Source organism: Thunnus maccoyii, chromosome 1 (genome assembly GCF_910596095.1).
Source record: "Thunnus maccoyii chromosome 1, fThuMac1.1, whole genome shotgun sequence".
In the NCBI taxonomy this organism is placed as follows: Eukaryota; Metazoa; Chordata; class Actinopteri; order Scombriformes; family Scombridae; genus Thunnus; species Thunnus maccoyii.
In genome coordinates this window covers 4,995,210-5,012,299 of record NC_056533.1, presented here as the reverse complement: position 1 = coordinate 5,012,299, position 17,090 = coordinate 4,995,210, and the positions used below count along the sequence as shown (strand labels likewise).

The window sequence follows — 17,090 nt, the reverse complement described above, 5'->3', positions numbered from 1 at the left end:
CAGAGCTCCGCAGAGAGATACTGACATGATGTAATTTTCAAGCGCTGATCGACCTTGCCCATGCTGTCACTCACACTGGCATTCACACTCACTGTTATGCTGAGATGGAATTTTATCCTCCACCCCTCACACCTTCATACATTAACCCCTGCTCCTCTTTCTCTTCTTCCTCCTCCTCTTCTTCCTCCTCCTCCTCCTCCTCAGGCCTTCAGCTGTGGCTTTACGACTTAGTCATGACTATGGTCATATCTCTAGGGAAACATGGCATTGTCTCTTGAGTGAGCTTGCTGGGTGGTCTTGCATTTTGCTGATTTGCTATCATTGTCCCTGACACACACACACACACACACACACACGCACACACACACACACACACACACACAGGCCTGGCTTCTCTTTACAAATCTGGCACTGCATCAGCACTTGAATTTCTGTAATTGGTAAGCCTGGGAGTGCTCCAGTGCAGTTCAGATCCAGTAATTGCTTGTTTGGCTCCAGGCAAATTACCTTCATGATGCCATCATTTAGGTGTGTGTGTATTTTTGCCAACCATGTGTCAGTATATTAATAGTAGTGTTTGCTTGCAAAAACGCTGGTGTGCACATCTGCACAGAATAGTTTCTGTGAATAGTAGTTCAGTTTATGTTCAGAGCCCAAATAAAGACATTTGTGACAAAATGAGCTCTATACCAGAATATTTAGGAGATTCTTTTCTTTTCTTGCGTAACATGCAAAAATGATTTTAAAAAGCAGCTCCCTGACACTCTTTGCTGCACTGAAGAGCTTTCACGTATTTATAGGCAAGTTGTAAAAACATAATAAAGCTGATAGCTACGTTGGATCTATTATCTGGTATCATAAATCATTAATCATGAAAGAAATCTGCACATTCGATACTTTCTACACTCTGCTGTTGACAGATGATCAACTTGTGATGCCATTTATATTTACCATGAGTAGCTGATTCAAGTAAACAACAAGCTTGCACACAGGGTTGCAGTTTCAACACTTAATGTTAATTTGTGAGTATAACATCCTTGTGTGCAAATGTGTTGATAAAAAAACAGCTGTGCAAGAGACATGTGGTTGGACTGTGAGCAACAGGAACATGTAGTCAGATTTCAGTCAGTTAACCATTTACAAACTAGCCTTCAACCTCCAGCTGGCCACACACAGTTAGATTAGCAACTGGAGAAATTTATTAAAGAATTTGCACCACTTAAAGCAGCTATGATGAATATTTTTATAGTAACAATATATGAATTTGTAATGTCAGAGGTATCACTCGTAGTGATGAACCCACAGAGAATTATCAGTGACTCTGCAGGTTCTCTCGTCTCTACGGCGCTTTATAACACGTTTTAGCTCATTGTTAAGCTGTCAGCCTGCAACTTTACTGTTTTACTTCACTCTCAGCACTCTCATAGTGTTGTTTTTGGCTGCAAATATTTTAGTATATATTGTGCTCACATGGTGCATAGTGTCAACTATGGTTGTGTTTAATCAAAATGACCACAAACTGACTGACACAAAAATACATGGTGTAAGTAACAATATCCTCACATTTGAAAAAAAATGAATAAAGCTGCTTTGTTGAGTTTGCTGTGTGCACTATGCTTACTGGGAACTACTGGGAGTCCACAGAGTACCAACACACTGCAGAGAGGGTGGGAGTAGAGGGCACATCAGTAGTGGCGAATCCGTATCGGTGGTTCAGCCATTGGTTCTGTGCAAACGTGGTGGTGAGAGCCCCAGCAGCTGAAAGCATCAATTTATTTTCCAGAAAAGCTTATTGAAATGACAGAGCAGATCAGAGGCAGAAAATGAAAGCTAAAAGACAGATGTGAGAGAAGAGGAGCTTTCATCCGTGAAATGCCTGGAGAGGAACCTCAAAACCTGAGCATTTAACATCAAACTATATTATAGATTATAGGAGATACATTGTAGGTTACACAGCAAACAATAAAATGTAAAATGTAATAAATATGTAGTCTATGTGTATGGCTTAAAAATGTCACTCATAATGTAATCATTTTTTGTATATAATATGATAAAAATGATCCTGTTTGCACTGGTTATAATGATTTTGTTGCAACTCATGAAAAATTTAATAACTTGATACACTCACTGGCCACTTTATTAGGAACACCTGTGCAATCTAATGCAATCCAATACAACAGCTTTGCCATTAATTCTACGTTTACAAAGCTTATACATTTTCAGTTTTTGTTGACATTGTCAGAAAGATGGTAATTCTATTTTATGTTTATTATTGAAGTAGTAGTGGGTGGTGGTGTACGGGAGTGCATTATATTGAAAAGACTTTCTAATATTTTGCCCCCCTCATGTATGTTAATGGAGTGGACAAAACATTTGGAACACCATGTGTTTTTCTATGATCATTTTAACTTATGTAAAGCGTCTCTGGATACCATGAAAAGCGCTTTATAAATAAAATGTATTATTATTATTATTATTAATAAGTGAGTGTACTGACCTGAGCAAAGTAGCATTTCATTTTTTTATCAACTGGTTTTTTGTGCTATTTCCTCTTTCCAGATTAAGGTACACAGTCTCAATGTGACAAGTGACACAGCTTAACAGTAGCTACAAGTTCATGCTTCCCTTCAGGGGTGTGAATAGAGGTGCATCACAGCACACCTCTGACTACAACCAAACACGATGTGGTTGGTTGCTCTTGACCTTTTCTAATACAGTGGAGCCAGTGGAAATATTTGTACTTTTAAGATTAAGTTTTGTATTTCCAGCAGTGTTACAGTAATGTGACTACTTTTTTTCAGTAATGAGCACTGTAAGAGATGACATTTAGAAATTCAGTAATTAACTTACAGTTTCTAATCCCAGTAACTCTCTGTTACTTCAACAGTTCAGGGGTTGACTGGTTTGTTGTCTTACTGGTAGTTTGATGGTAGTTTTTACCATTATGTCCAGAAAACTCTTTCAGAGTGTGTTTCTTCTGTAATATGGCAAAAAGTTTTTTCCAGGCTCAGACGTGCCAATGAGCTGCTTAACTTGAATAACACAGATATTCAAGGTCTTCCTGAATCTTTCCTCGCTCTGTTTTGTAGAGTGACACCAGCCACCCTGCAAAGAAACCTCGTCTCAGCAGCTTGTCTCATGGTTTGATAACTACCCAATATCTTGTTAGATAAAGCATACTGCATAAATTACTGTCTCTAATTTGGCTTCCTTATAGTTTCATTAAAACTGCCTCTGAAATGTTTTGTCTTCCTGAGGTTGAATCAGTGATGTAGCAGGTTTGTAGCACAGCACATCTATGTGTACATAAACAGACACAGCAGATGCATGTGTGCAGGTATACAATACTACATAAATCTATGTGTGTGTGTTGTGTGTTCACAGTGTGTACCTCCTCTGTGTGCACTGTGCAGTCATGTGTATACATGCTGTCACGTCTGGCTCAGCTCAGTCTGAGCTCCTGCTGCACTGGACCATAAATCAGACTGGCATGACTGTCTCAACATGGTGGATCAGTAAGGAGCTGCTCTGGCATGTTGCACCCCACCCTCCCCCTCCACCACCAACCCCCCATCTGACAATGAATCATATCAGGATAATAATGAACCATTTAACGTCCTGTGTGTTGATTTATCAGATGTGCTGGAGTGGCTAATTTAAAAATATAACGCCATAAGTCATCCGGCAACTGAGCAGTTTGCTGGCTGGCTGCCCTCTGTGGAGTGTGTGAGAGTGAGTGTGTGTGTGTGTGTGTGTGCGTGTTGAGGGATGGTGACTGTATCCCTGTGTGTATGTCCGTTTGCTCCATTGTTCTCCAGTTGTTGATCTGGGCATCATTAGGGAATGATTAGAATGTAAAAGAGGGAATATTTTACCACATACTGGGATCATTAAATGCTGAGCCTCCTTTTGCTGTCAAAGTAATTGTCTGCAGTACAACTGGCGTGGTATTGAGTTGATCATTTGCAAAGATGCCTAGAGGTCCAGGTTAAATTCAGACTCTCAGTCCAGTTTAACAAACAGAGAAAAAGCCTGAAGGCATCTGGTGGAATGGTGGATAATGGTAACCAATAACAAAGAGCCAGACTGTGACAGGATCATGACATTATCACCCTCATTGTTTTTCTCTCTGTGTTCTGTCACCTGACTGAACACTTGCTTATGTATTATATATTGTTCACACATATGCATGTCTGTTTACTATTAATCTCACTGCTGTTTTGACTAGCATTTTGTTCCATATTTTACTCATTATACTTCTGTCTGAAACAGTACCTCTTTGCTTGTTCAACAAAAAAAAAAAAAAACTTACTACACAGATTTCCATATTTTCAATTTTCACCTCTGTTTTCCTTTGTTAAGAACACATGCTGGCTCCCAGTGTATGTGTGAGTGTTTGAACAGTAAGATTGCAGGCATTGTGGCAGCAGTCATTCTAATCTATCACCTCTGCGTGAGCCAGGGAGAGGTGAGAGAGAACAGGCTACATTTCTTAGGTCAGGGTGTTGGGAGAAGAAATGAGGGAAAAGTCCGGGGGGAGACTGTGTGAAGAGATTGTTTTAACATGTGCATGCTAGTCTGGATCTGTATATGTCTGTGTGTATAGTTTATGTGATGAGATGTTTGCCTTTGTGACCTCCCACCAGAAAAGGCAATCCATAGAAACTCTGGAGTACTTTCTGAGGGCTATATGAATACCAGTCTGTGATTGTTGAGTACATGCAGCCAAAACCTCATCCATCCATCAGCTAGTACTACTACTCTTCTGTGCAAAGTATCTCCCTGTGCACAACATGTGTGTCATGCTGGTTAAATCTCATGCAAATTAAATCACACATTTTTCCTTTTGATTCAAAAAGTGCCTGGGAAACATGGAGAATCAATCGCATGTAAATTATGGGGAAGGTGTAGATAAAGACATGACTTTCCAACCCTAAAATCTCCAGAACCTCACAAACAATTGTTTAAACTAGGTGTTGTAGCTAGTCTGCATGGCCCATTTATTATTTCATACTCTTCAAATTTGGTGAGACCAATTTGGGACAATGTATCAGGGCCAACCACTTAACAAACAAAACTAGGATAAGCAGGATAAAAATACCAAACGAGACAAGAAATACATTTGCAAAGAGTTTGTAAGAGGTGGTGAGTGGCGACAATGGCTGTCCCAGGCTATCTTAGCAGAGATGTCTTTGGATAATTCATGGCATAGTTAAGGTACAATTAGTAAGTGTACTGACTGCAAATCGTTTCCATTATATACACACAGGCTAGCCTACACAGACATACAAGGGGGAAGGGAATAAACAATTATCTCTATATCACAAATTAACCTTAATTCCAACAAAGATTCAAATCAAGAAACTATTTACAACCAAACTAACTATCAAAAGCAAGAAAAATAAACTTTAAGTCCTAAAGTAATTAAAGTTAACTGGATCCTGAAAGGCAGACTCCCCTCTGGCATGCCCGGTTGGCCTCTTCCACTTCCTGCCTGCCACAGTATAAGAGGCCATCTTTACCGGCACCAACTCTTTTGGCCAGAGGGAGGACTCGCTGGATCCATGAAAAAAAGACAAAGGTAAAGCATGATTTAACACAAGCAAGAAATATTAAAAACAGAATGTTAACCAAAATGCGTAGACTCAAATTAGCAAACAAACTGTCAATAATAATAAAGTGTGTGCTGCATGAAAACAAAGGACTATACGTACTGTGATTATTTGAAATGTTTGTATGTTAAGTGTTAACAAGAAAACTACTAACACTTAGCGCTGACATGTGGTGCGGCCACCACACGTATTGTGCAAATAGAGTATGTTAATATACAATGTAACACTGCAGTAGAATGATTTAGACTGGCCAAATTAATTACACCTCACCAGATCAGACCAATCCATCTGCAGGGAACATACCAAGTATCTTCTCATGTCTGTGGGTTGGAGACTTTAGACATACAGTACATTACAAAAGATTTGAAAACAAATACAAAATATGATGACTTTATTTAGAATTTGCTTATTTTCTGTTCCTTCAAACTGTGTAGAAAAAAGTCTCCAGTTCCTACAGTGTGCACCTGATGTGGACGTAAACACACTCAAGTAAAAGCCAGAGTCAGAAGAGCAACTGCACACCACTTGAACACTTGACAGCCAGTGGTTTAAAGGTGTCAGAATGCGTCATCCAAAGTGCTTGCTGGAACGTCAAACAGCATCTGAAATTGGGGGGCTGCATCTGACAATTGTTGCAACTTTCTCAAACTGGCAAACAGTGATTGGCAAGTGTGTGTGGAGGTAAGACACTTGGCAGAATTTGAACATATTTTTGTGTATACAGCAAGAATGCTGTAAAGTGTGCACCATCATCCCCATATGAATGGTTCATTGCATCTCATCCTTCTCTGTGATGGCCGGCTTTTCACCCTGCCTTTGAGTGTGTTTATTTGGAACAACTATTAACACTTTGCCATAGGCATGGTCGGACCATACTTTGTATTTACTTATCATACCCTGGCCTTCTCACCTTGCTGCAGTGACGTGGAAGTGTACTCTAGGGTGTCACCTTTCAGTTATCCAGTCTTGCTGATCATGTGGCCAGTATACTTTCAACCTCTTGTTCCCTGCTGACAGAACCGCAGGACACACTCTTCTGCCGTTACGACAGCTGTGTGTTCAGACATGCTTCTCTGCACACCACTATTGTGCTGAGCTGTTATTTATATACCTGTGCTCTTCCTGTTAGCTGGAAAGAGACTGACCATCCATATTTGACAGTTCTCAATTACAGCCTGTCTTCACCCACAGAACTGCTGCTCACTGCATGTTTTTTTTGTTCACTGTAAGCTTCAAACAGTGTAGCAGGCAAAAATCTCATGAAGACAGCTGTTTACAAGAGGGAACTGTTTACATTGGACACCATCACTTATACTTGATCTGTATTGGACATTTATACGAGGCATGTTTATCTATCCCTCTCAGATGATTCAATGCATATCTAGATACATTGTCCTCGATATATTTCAGAAAACCATAAATGAATTTGTAACCATGTGATACAGTTCGATCTGGCTGCGGTTTAATATTGATTCAGTTCATATTCAGTAGGATTTGTATAAGGCCAGAACAGTAAGTTTTTTTTTTTTCAGTGTCATTGGTTTTCAGTCTCAACTTTCTGTCAGCATTTTGGTGAAGAGAGGAGGGCCTACATTACCCAGTATGCCTTGCAGTCCAATGAAGATATCCAAGGGCGAGGGCATCATGGTGAAGATTTTGAGCCAGACTCTTGTAATTTTCGCTCTATTATTAAGCGTCCTCCCCAGAAATTGCCTAGTTCTCAACACACCTACCTGACTGTACTGTGACAAAATAATCAACTCAAAGCTCCACTAACACTTTTTTCTCACAAAAAATAACCTTGACAAAGAGATGCAGTAGATTATGTTATTCAGTCTGTAATGTAGCTTAATAAAATAAAACAAAATTGAATATAGACTGATGCATTCATTTTAATACATTCATATTTATTGAAATGTGGTGATATCTGTACATATAGACCCCAAGAGGCAGCACTGTTGTAAAGCTTCACTTTACATTCAGACAAACTAATGTGGCAGCTACAGTTGTTAGATTTCATCTGTGAGACCAACATTTATCTTCCAAAAGGAATTATATCATATATCTAAATGCTGCAGAGACATTACAGCCAGCGTTAAATCACTAAAGGGCTGCACAGATCAGTTAATCCAATCATGCTCTCCCCAGGATGATGATGCAGGACTCAGGCTGCTAACAGCTGAGATGACCGGCTGGTATCACCCGGTCAGTGGCTCCTCATATCTCCAAAAACGTTGCAGCAGATTTAAACTGACCACATATTGGGAATCTACATGGTTAATTTCTTGCCTGAAAAAATATTATAGTCTTAATAAAGTGACATTAACAGTCCTAGAGCAAAAAAATTACAACACTCAAAATCAACAAACGGTGACACTGAAAACACTGACAATGTAAAAAAAAAACAAACTAATACTGAAAAACAAGACATGACGAAAAATCTGAAGATTGACATTGAAAAACACATAATGCAAAAAATATCAAAATAAAATATATATTTTTTTATTCTCCAGTGCCAATACAACTTTTTCCAATGCAAGTGTTTCAGTGTTTGTGTTCACAGCTTGTTTCTGCTGCCCCCAAGTGGCCAATAAAATCAGTTATTGCAGGTTTAAGATAAAAAATTCAAAAAGTTGATTACTGTGCATATTCAAGTTTTAGGAGCCATAAGAGCAGAAATTCAGACAAAATACATTAATTCACCAAGGACCTAAAAACCTAAAAGAAATCATCAAGATAACATTGTTTGCTATGTTGCTCTTCCTGGTAATTTTTCTGGGTTTTCTGGATTTTACATGGAATTTGGGTTGTATCTGTGATTGTGTTAGGATACAAATGTATTTCTGACTCCTGATTGGGTTTTCTGATACGTATCAGTTTTTCTTTACACCCCTAGCTGCAGCCACATGATTCAGAGTTAGGAGGACCTGGTTAATAAGGTGTAGCTACTTTAAGTGTTTGTATGCGCATATTTCAGTGCCTCATTGCTGTTTTCATGTTGAAATTGTGTTCTTTTGTGGATTGTGTCAGACTCAGAGCAGGCACAATTGTAGTTTGTAGATAAGGTGCCAAATAACATTACCATATGGATTTATATGCATTTTTCCTGCATGGTAAATATTAGGATGCGTGTACTGGGAGCTGCGTGTTCATATCCATTCCCTTTATGTAATCAAAAGACATCGGGGGAACTAGAAGCCTGTGTCATTAATTTTCCTTTTCAGTGCATTTTGTATCCCACATATATATTCTGCACACATTTTTGCTCTCCCTCAGCCAGAATGCATGAGTAGGTTTCTCAGTGCCAACCACGAGCTATATTTGTTATGCTAATTTCAAAACAAGTGGGAGTAATTAATTGATTGGGTGCATGGAGGCCCTCCGGGCATAACTTTTCTCTGCTCTTCACCCGTCTCTGAGCCTCTCCTGGGATGAGAGTGTTATTCCTAAGGCAGCAAATTTTGCTGTTGTGCTGATTACAAACGTGGCACACAGACGCGCTCCTAACTCTTTAACTTAAGCGGATAGCACAAGTGACTCATTTTTCTTTTGGTATCCTCGGCTGACCCTGCCAGCAAATACCTATGTAATTACTGCCTGTGACTGGTGTGAACAATTGGCTGAAACATACCTGAGTTTTGGTCTCTCACACCAAGGTCAAAGACTAGTATCTTGTATCCTTTCTGAGCACAATGAGTTGACCATATAATTTGAATTTAGGAGCAGTCAGTGGCAGATGAAAAATATCATCCCTGAAAATATGGCTTTGGGGCCAAAAGGAAACGGGCTAAAGGTGTAAACAACCTTTTATCATGTGCAATTAACAGGCAGCTATAATAAATCACGGCTGCTCCGTGTGTCACATATATTAATGACTCTCTCTTTCTTATTGGAGAAATTAATTATTTACAATGCGCAGGCAGAGAATCAAATCCCACAGGAAGAAATCTCTTTCAGTGTAATATAGCTGCAGAGGGAATCTGATATAAAGCGCATGACACACTATAATCTCTTTCTCTAGGTGGAAGATGTATTGAAATGCTGAGTTTTGTGATAATTCTCTGCAGTAAACGTTTTTCCATTTCATGTATTCATAAAACACATTAACAATGTGGCATACACAATGCACTGATTGGGTTTGCAATGGCTTCATTTGGCTCGACGGGAAGAAAGTATGACCTCTCTGTTAACTTTTTTCAAATACTGGTAAAATTCTGACAAATGGCCCATATTTCATTTGTTGAGGTGCAAATGAGGTCACAGTTTAAGACTATATACATGTCTTCTGTGAAGCTCTGGTAATAGCACATAAAAACAATGCTGTCTCATTAGTACTTAATGATACAGGTAGTGAACTTTCCCCAGTGGATGTTTGTTTGGTGGTTCGTTCAGCAAACTAAGTTGCAGGACAAGACCTGTGTTGATGTTTGTAAGTAAGATAAGGAGGAGACTTCACCAGGAAAGCTAATGTGGGTTGTTGTTCAGAGTCTGTGGCTTTTGTGGAGCATGATGCAATCAGGCTCAGTGTGACCGTCTTCTCTGCCTGTGATAGAACACCGCATTACTGCTTTATGCAAGATTCGATTTACTGTATCAAAATAATGTGTTCATCTATGTAGACAGATAATGGAACAGTATTCAATCAAATTAATGCAAAACTGGGGGGCAACATCATGAAACAAACATAAAATACAAATTTCTCTCTTTTGGTTTTTGATTTTTTCTCAAAGGAGAACATGGGACAAATGATTTACAGAGCAGATAAGTATGCAGTAGCAGACCAAAAAACCCCCAAAAATATCATTTCAGTTGGATTGTAAAGGAAGCCCAACAGTGAAAGACAAAGGCAAACTGTGGTCTTTTGTTGAGGTCACATGCTTTGTACAGTATGTCTGACTCTGAACTCTCTAAAAGGCTTTTCCTGTGGTGTAGCAAGGTTGTGCTACTTTGCTTTGCTACTAGAGATTACTTATTCTCACGAGTACAAGAGGTCACACATAGATGGATTTGAGCAAATGATAAAAGCTGTTGTTTTTTTTTTTTTTTTAAAGAGGACCCTTACTGGTTTCTGGCAGCAGTATTTTCTGTTAATGAAGACAACATAGTGAAGGTTGAGGTCATTTTCCCTCTTTCCAGTAATGCTGCACAGATTGTGTAATCTAGCAAAGCCATTTCTTGTGTAAACCCTCTCTTTGCAGTGATTGTCTTTGTGTATCACAAATTGAATATGCGCATGAATGCTTTGTATTACTTTGAGTAAACAGGGGATGCACAGTTCCTGCAAACAATACAGGACATATACATTTGTTTTTCTGACAGTGCTACTAGAGTCAAGGGTTAAAGGATATGTTCACATTTTTTCAAGTCTGTCTTTATACATTAAACCGTAAAGCCGTGAAGTGATCCCTTCCTGGGGTGAGTCTTTTTAGTATGAAATTTCAAAGTACATATGGGCATGTGAGAAGGATAGGATCCTTTAAATCCTGCTGACCTATAAATCATGCAAAGAGCATCTATATACAGTAACCATAGCGGTAACCTCATTTAGGAGTATAATTTTGGTTTACAAGGCTTAAGTTTTCACACATAAACCTAAATCAATATCATGTTGAAAAACAAGTTGGCTTGCCACATAAGGGTATAAATTCATGCCTTACTTCACACATTACTTCAAGAAAGTCCTTTTCAGTGTTTTTATTCCCACAGCATAAGTGGACAATTTCAAAACCTTCAAGATCATGTGCACTGTAAGGCCAATTTAAGTAACAGGCCAATTAAAGAAAAAAAATCAATCATATGTCAAATGTACAATTTAGTTTTTACACTTTAAATACTTCCATTTATTCGACCATTTCAATATAGCTTCAACTGTACAGTCTGCGTTTTTAAAAATTGTATTTATGAAATAAATTTCCAGAATTTTGAAGATATGGCTAAATTCAGCAAGATTAAGCTCTCAATAATTTTTCTTATGTCTGTTCCAAACATTGTTATGAAATAATTCTTCATTGGTAATAATCATTTTCATAAAACAGCACATATCAAATACCACACCACTCATACTACCAATGAATACACAATGCACTAACTGTAGTATTAGCCAAACATACGTGGTGGCTTATACCTGAGAAATAAAAACAAAACAAAAAAATCCAACAACTGTAGGAATAAAAAATACAAAAAAAAAGTAAATACAATGAAATAAATAAGAGTAAGAATAGGAAAAAAGTGGTGACTAAAGTTCTGGCATTGCCTGTATTAATAGTGACCATCTTTCAGCAAACCTGCCTGTTTTCAGCTGTAATCTCGTTTTCTTTTTTTTACCCTGTCTCTCTATTGCGTTATGTTGGGGGTCTGCGGCTTCAACCAGGAAGCTGTTATCATTTTGTTTGCTATTCAAAGCAGAATTCTCAATAAAGAAATCAAATCTCTATCTGCCATATTATCAGGAAGTATACCCAGCATGAAAAGTGCTGGATGTAAAGGTAAGTAAATACCCAAAACCTGTTTAATCTCCTTTTGAACATTCTTCCAGAAATCCAGGAGCTTTGGGCAATCCCAAAATATATGTGTGAGGTTCCCCACCAATCCCCAACCCCTCCAACATAGTTCTGCTTTTTCACCTTCCACTCAAATTCCCTACATAATGGGCTGTTGGTTTATGTCCTGCTTGAAATGTTTCCCCCCAATTTTTTTTATCTGTTATTATAATATTTGTTTTCAACTCCCATTTTTATTTGACATCCATATTGGTATTGTTAGATTTGTGCTGTTGTGCTTTATAAATTTTTGATAGCTCCTTTTTTGTCTCTTCCTCTGTAAATGACATTAACAGTTCTTCTAGTTTGAATAGTGTTTTACAAATATTCTTCCATTTCTTATGTTTCTGAGGGTAATGTCTTCATATTTTCTATGGAGCCAACAACCATTCCCATATTATCTTTTATCACTTTCTCTGCAGATAATGGTAGAGAACTATTAATTAACTAGTGCAGTGCCTGTTCAAAATGTGCCTGTTTGGAACGGGCTGATTGCTTATTATTTCCGCATATGAGAACCGCATATGTATGTATCAAGTGACAAATGTATCAATTAAAATGATAAGCAATTAATAAATTAAATGGTTTTGATCCAGACAGAAACTTCACCAGTGAGACCAAACTGAGATTGAACTGTAGAAGCAGTTTATTTCTGCTTCCAATCAAATGTGTCTGCGCTCCTATTGGAGCCTTCCTGCCTACACTTCTGTTTTGTTCTCATGTGTGTACTCGTTCTTCTCTCTCAGGCAGTTTAACTGAGTGGGGCATGTGCCTTTATCCTGCTCAGCAAGTACAGAAGCCCCGCCCCGCTGTGATGTGACAGTGGTTATATCAAGCAGTCCCCGCTGCACTCAGACACAGAGCTGAGCAGCTCACTGTTCCTTTTCTTTGCCATATGAGGCATGAAATATTTGGTTTACCAACTTCCTTTTCAGTTTTTTATATTCACTCCCAACAAAATGTGTTTCTTGCATTAAAGCAATTGAACATTTTTGTTCAGTTGGTTCAGTATCTTCTTCCTCTTGATGGGATGATTTCAACCGAGGACATTATACAAGATTTAACCTATTCATATTAGTTTAAGTTGAGACCCATCAGCTCTGCACCTCATATAAACCAACACAACTGTGCAAAATTTCACACAGTAAAAAAGGTAAACAATAATCATTTCCTTCAGAAGAAGTAATATACAATAACAAGAGAATATGACTCCCAAAAGTCCCATGGCGAATTCTCTCTGCAGAAATAGCACTATGTGCACATGAAACTTCCCAACTGTTATGAAAAGTTGCTACGCACAAATGATATTTACAAAACAAATATTTCTGTCAATTTACATAGGTAGTATAGTACCTTTAATTAGCTCTGTTTATACTCAATATGCATTATATTAGGCAGATTGCCCAAATATGTTGCAGGACCTCTGCTTACTTATGCATTTATTTATTCAAGTCCTTTCTCTGGTCCTTACCATAATGATCGTGTTAGTGAGTTCATCGATGAGGGCTTGTAGGCCCACCTCTGATGTGTGGCTGCCTCCTCTTCTCCCCCTGTCCTGTCACTGTGGTCCAGCTGCCTTGCATCATCACACTCTGTATTCTCTCCATCCCATCCTCAACATTAATACCCACGTCCTTCAGCATAGGCGCAGCCTCCATTATTGTAGTGAACGTCTTAGTCCCTGATTCCAAAAACACTTTCGGCTGGGAAGGATATGGGAATGTTAAATGGTAAATGGACTATACTTATATAGTGCCTTTCTAGTCTTCCGTCCACTCAAATCGCTTTTACACTACATGCCACATTCACCCATTCACACACACATTCATACACTGATGTCATGACCGATTAGTGGACGACCCGCTCTACCCCCTGAGCCACAGCCACCTTCATGTTCTTTTCGTTTCGTTTTTTTATTATGTCACATACTTGTCTCCTCTTTTTTTTGTATCTCTTGATTGAAGTAGATGGTCCATCCCTCATATGTAGTCTTTTGTTTCTATGCTTGCTGTATTACATAATCTTTCACCTGATAGTCTAGGAAGTGGACAATGATTGCTCGCGGGGAGGAGCAGCGTTCTCTTTCGGTTTGGAGATCAGTGAGTGGTGGGCTCTTTCAATGCGGATGTCCATGTCATCTGGCATTTGCATTGATGAACAATTAAAATCAGTTACAAATCCTATGGTTTTTCCCTCTAGGATGCCATGTATCTGTATTTTGTTACGCTTGATCCCAAGTCGTCACACTTTGCAGATAACTTTGCCTCTTGGTGAAGCGGAAAGGCGACTGATCTTTCCAGTCGTGCTGTCCTTTCGTCTGCATCTCCCAGCCTTTCTTCCATATTTACTGTTTGTTGTTCCAATGAGGCTGTTCTTTCCACCAGTTCCTTCATGTTAGTCTCTAGTCTGGCAAGAGCCTTGTAGTTGTCATTAACCGCTTCTGTGTGCTCTTGTCTTAGCCTGTGCAACTCTGCCAATATTACTGAGTTCTGTTCACAGCAGACAAGCATCTTCCGTGGCATCGTTCCCTTCACCATGTCGGTACATCCGTTATTTGCATTATCCTTCTTGCTTAGCCTCCCTTTTTTCTCCATCTCTTTTTATTAATTTCTTTGTAAAGTTTTTGTGAGTTTGACTCACTTTCTGCCATTAATGTTGTTTTAAAGAGCTGGTTTTAATTGTTTCTTGTAAGAGCTAATTTTTCACCCTGTCTCCTACCACATGGCACCACCCAAAGTCCCAATGTTGACTTTTCTTTTTGAGGAACATTTGAGTTGTCTGCCATGACTCACAAGCCCCTTCATCATCAAACCCGAATGAAGAATCTCGGTGAGTGTACTACGATTTTCATTCATCCAAGTATGAGAAGATACCTACATTTGGTTGGAGTACACCCCCACCAGCCATCGTCCTCTTGGTTATAATTTAACAAATCAAAGACTGAACCACCGTCTCTCTCACACACACACATACACACATATATGTCTTAAGACCAGTGCTACATTCGGTATCTCTCCCAGAGTGCAGGGGCTGTATTTTCATCCTGTCAGTGTTTAATATTTAATGGTCAATATGAGATGCCAGCTTTTGAGTCCCTCCAGTCTCAACAACCACATCTGTGCTGTATAAAGTTATTTGCCCAGAGTAATAAGAGTTATTGAAGCAACACACCAGCATTTATTATTGGTTAGGAGATGCTACGAGGCCTCAAGCTTGTGATGTGAAGGCAGGACCATGATAGCAGGATATTACCGCTGCTATAATTAAAAAAAAAAAAAACTCATATCACCAAGAAGTAAGGGAATTTTTTTTCCATATTCTCTCCAGACTTTTTGCTATAATTTTCAGCCTTACATGTTTCAAAAACCTTCTTTAGGTTTTTGAAACATGTAGGGCTGAAAATTATTGGTGTAGTGGAAAATATTTTCACTAGGGCCAAATTTTCAACTTAAATTTAATAAAAATATTTTTGTCTTTTACTGAGGGACATATATTCCAACCATGGCTATATTTCTATTCTTTATTCTATTTTTATTTATTCTATTTGAGTTAGTCTATTTAATTATTATATATTAATACAATATTTTAGCCTTTAAGAGTATTTGTTTATTTTACCTACCTCATTGTTTTAGTATTGTGTGATATATATATAAGTAGCTGCTGTAGCATTGTAGTTTCCCTTTGGGGTTAATAAAGTTATCCATCCATCCATAAACCTGATTAATTTGTTAACAATTTGGGATAAGCTCAAGATTTTCCAAAGATTTCACAGATCTTGAGTTAAACAAAAACTAAATTAAATATTGATATTTGTGGTCTCTAGAGCCAAGGGTCCCAGAGGCCCCAAAAGCCCCAGGTTTACTCCATGTCATTTGAATTTACATCATTTGTGAAAAGATCATTTGCACCACTAAAGCACAATATCAACTATGACAGGTCCTCCATCCCCCATCTCCGTGCGAAGAGGCCCTCTGTCTCAAAATCTAGTTTAAGACCTGAATTGTTTTAGTTTATATTGAACACATTTGTTGTAAAGCTGTGTTACATATAAATAATACAAACAAAACTGAGGGCAAAGTAGTATGATTCCATCATCATCATCAAATGTAAGGCTGCAACCATAGGGTGACCATATTTTCAAACCCCCAAACTGTGATCTTTAAGTATACCACAGGTTCATGCAGGCACACATGTATATGCTTATGCACACACCACAGGTGTTTATTTCAGCGTTTAGCACACCTGCTTAGAGCACCTTTCAACACCATGGACAACGCCTCAGCAGACAAAAAATTACGTTTGTCTCCCAAAATCCACCAGGGTATTTGTCAGTATGCTGAAACGCAGACAATCCTGGACAAACTGGGACATCTGGTCACTGTATACAACCAAAAATTATTTTCATTATCAATAGGTCTGACAGTTCTTCCCTTTACTGTTATAACTGATTGATTGTTCAGTGTATAAAATGACAGAATATAAAAATGCTGATAATTATGCCTTGAAGTCCAAGTTAACATATTTATTCACTTTTTTTTTCTGACCAACAGACAAAAACCTAAACATGTCAAGTTGACTATCATAAACTGGGAAAATTAGCAAATATTCACATTTGAGAAGATAGTACCAGTACATTTTTTGACATTATCGCTTAAAATGACTTAAACAATGAATCAGATATCAAAATTGTTGCCAGATAATTTTCTGTCAATTGACTACTCAAATAATCATTCATTATTCCCAACCCTCAATCCCTTCAGTTAAATTAAATTACTGCTGATAAAAAATAAACAAAAAAATGCACATTTTGGACTACAATGTTCAAAGTTTCATTCACTTCACTTCGTACTGTGTGTGTTTCAATGCAGGATCAACAGTAAAATTAGAGTTTATCACTGACAAGGAAACAGGAAATTAGACTCAACATGAACCCAGTGAC

General features: G+C 38.3%; 1 long non-coding RNA gene across 2 annotated transcripts; it reads left to right on the top strand.

Annotated features, from left to right (window-relative positions):
• Positions 1-5,546: 5,546 nt before the first annotated feature.
• LOC121901454 lies at positions 5,547-13,093 on the top strand. 2 transcript variants are annotated; one of them, XR_006097293.1, is made up of 3 exons: positions 5,547-5,581; positions 6,047-6,293; positions 12,898-13,093. It is a non-coding gene; the product is annotated as an uncharacterized LOC121901454 (long non-coding RNA). The 2 variants fall into 2 exon arrangements; XR_006097292.1 differs by lacking the exon at positions 12,898-13,093 and adding an exon at positions 7,145-7,408.
• Positions 13,094-17,090: the final 3,997 nt, after the last annotated feature.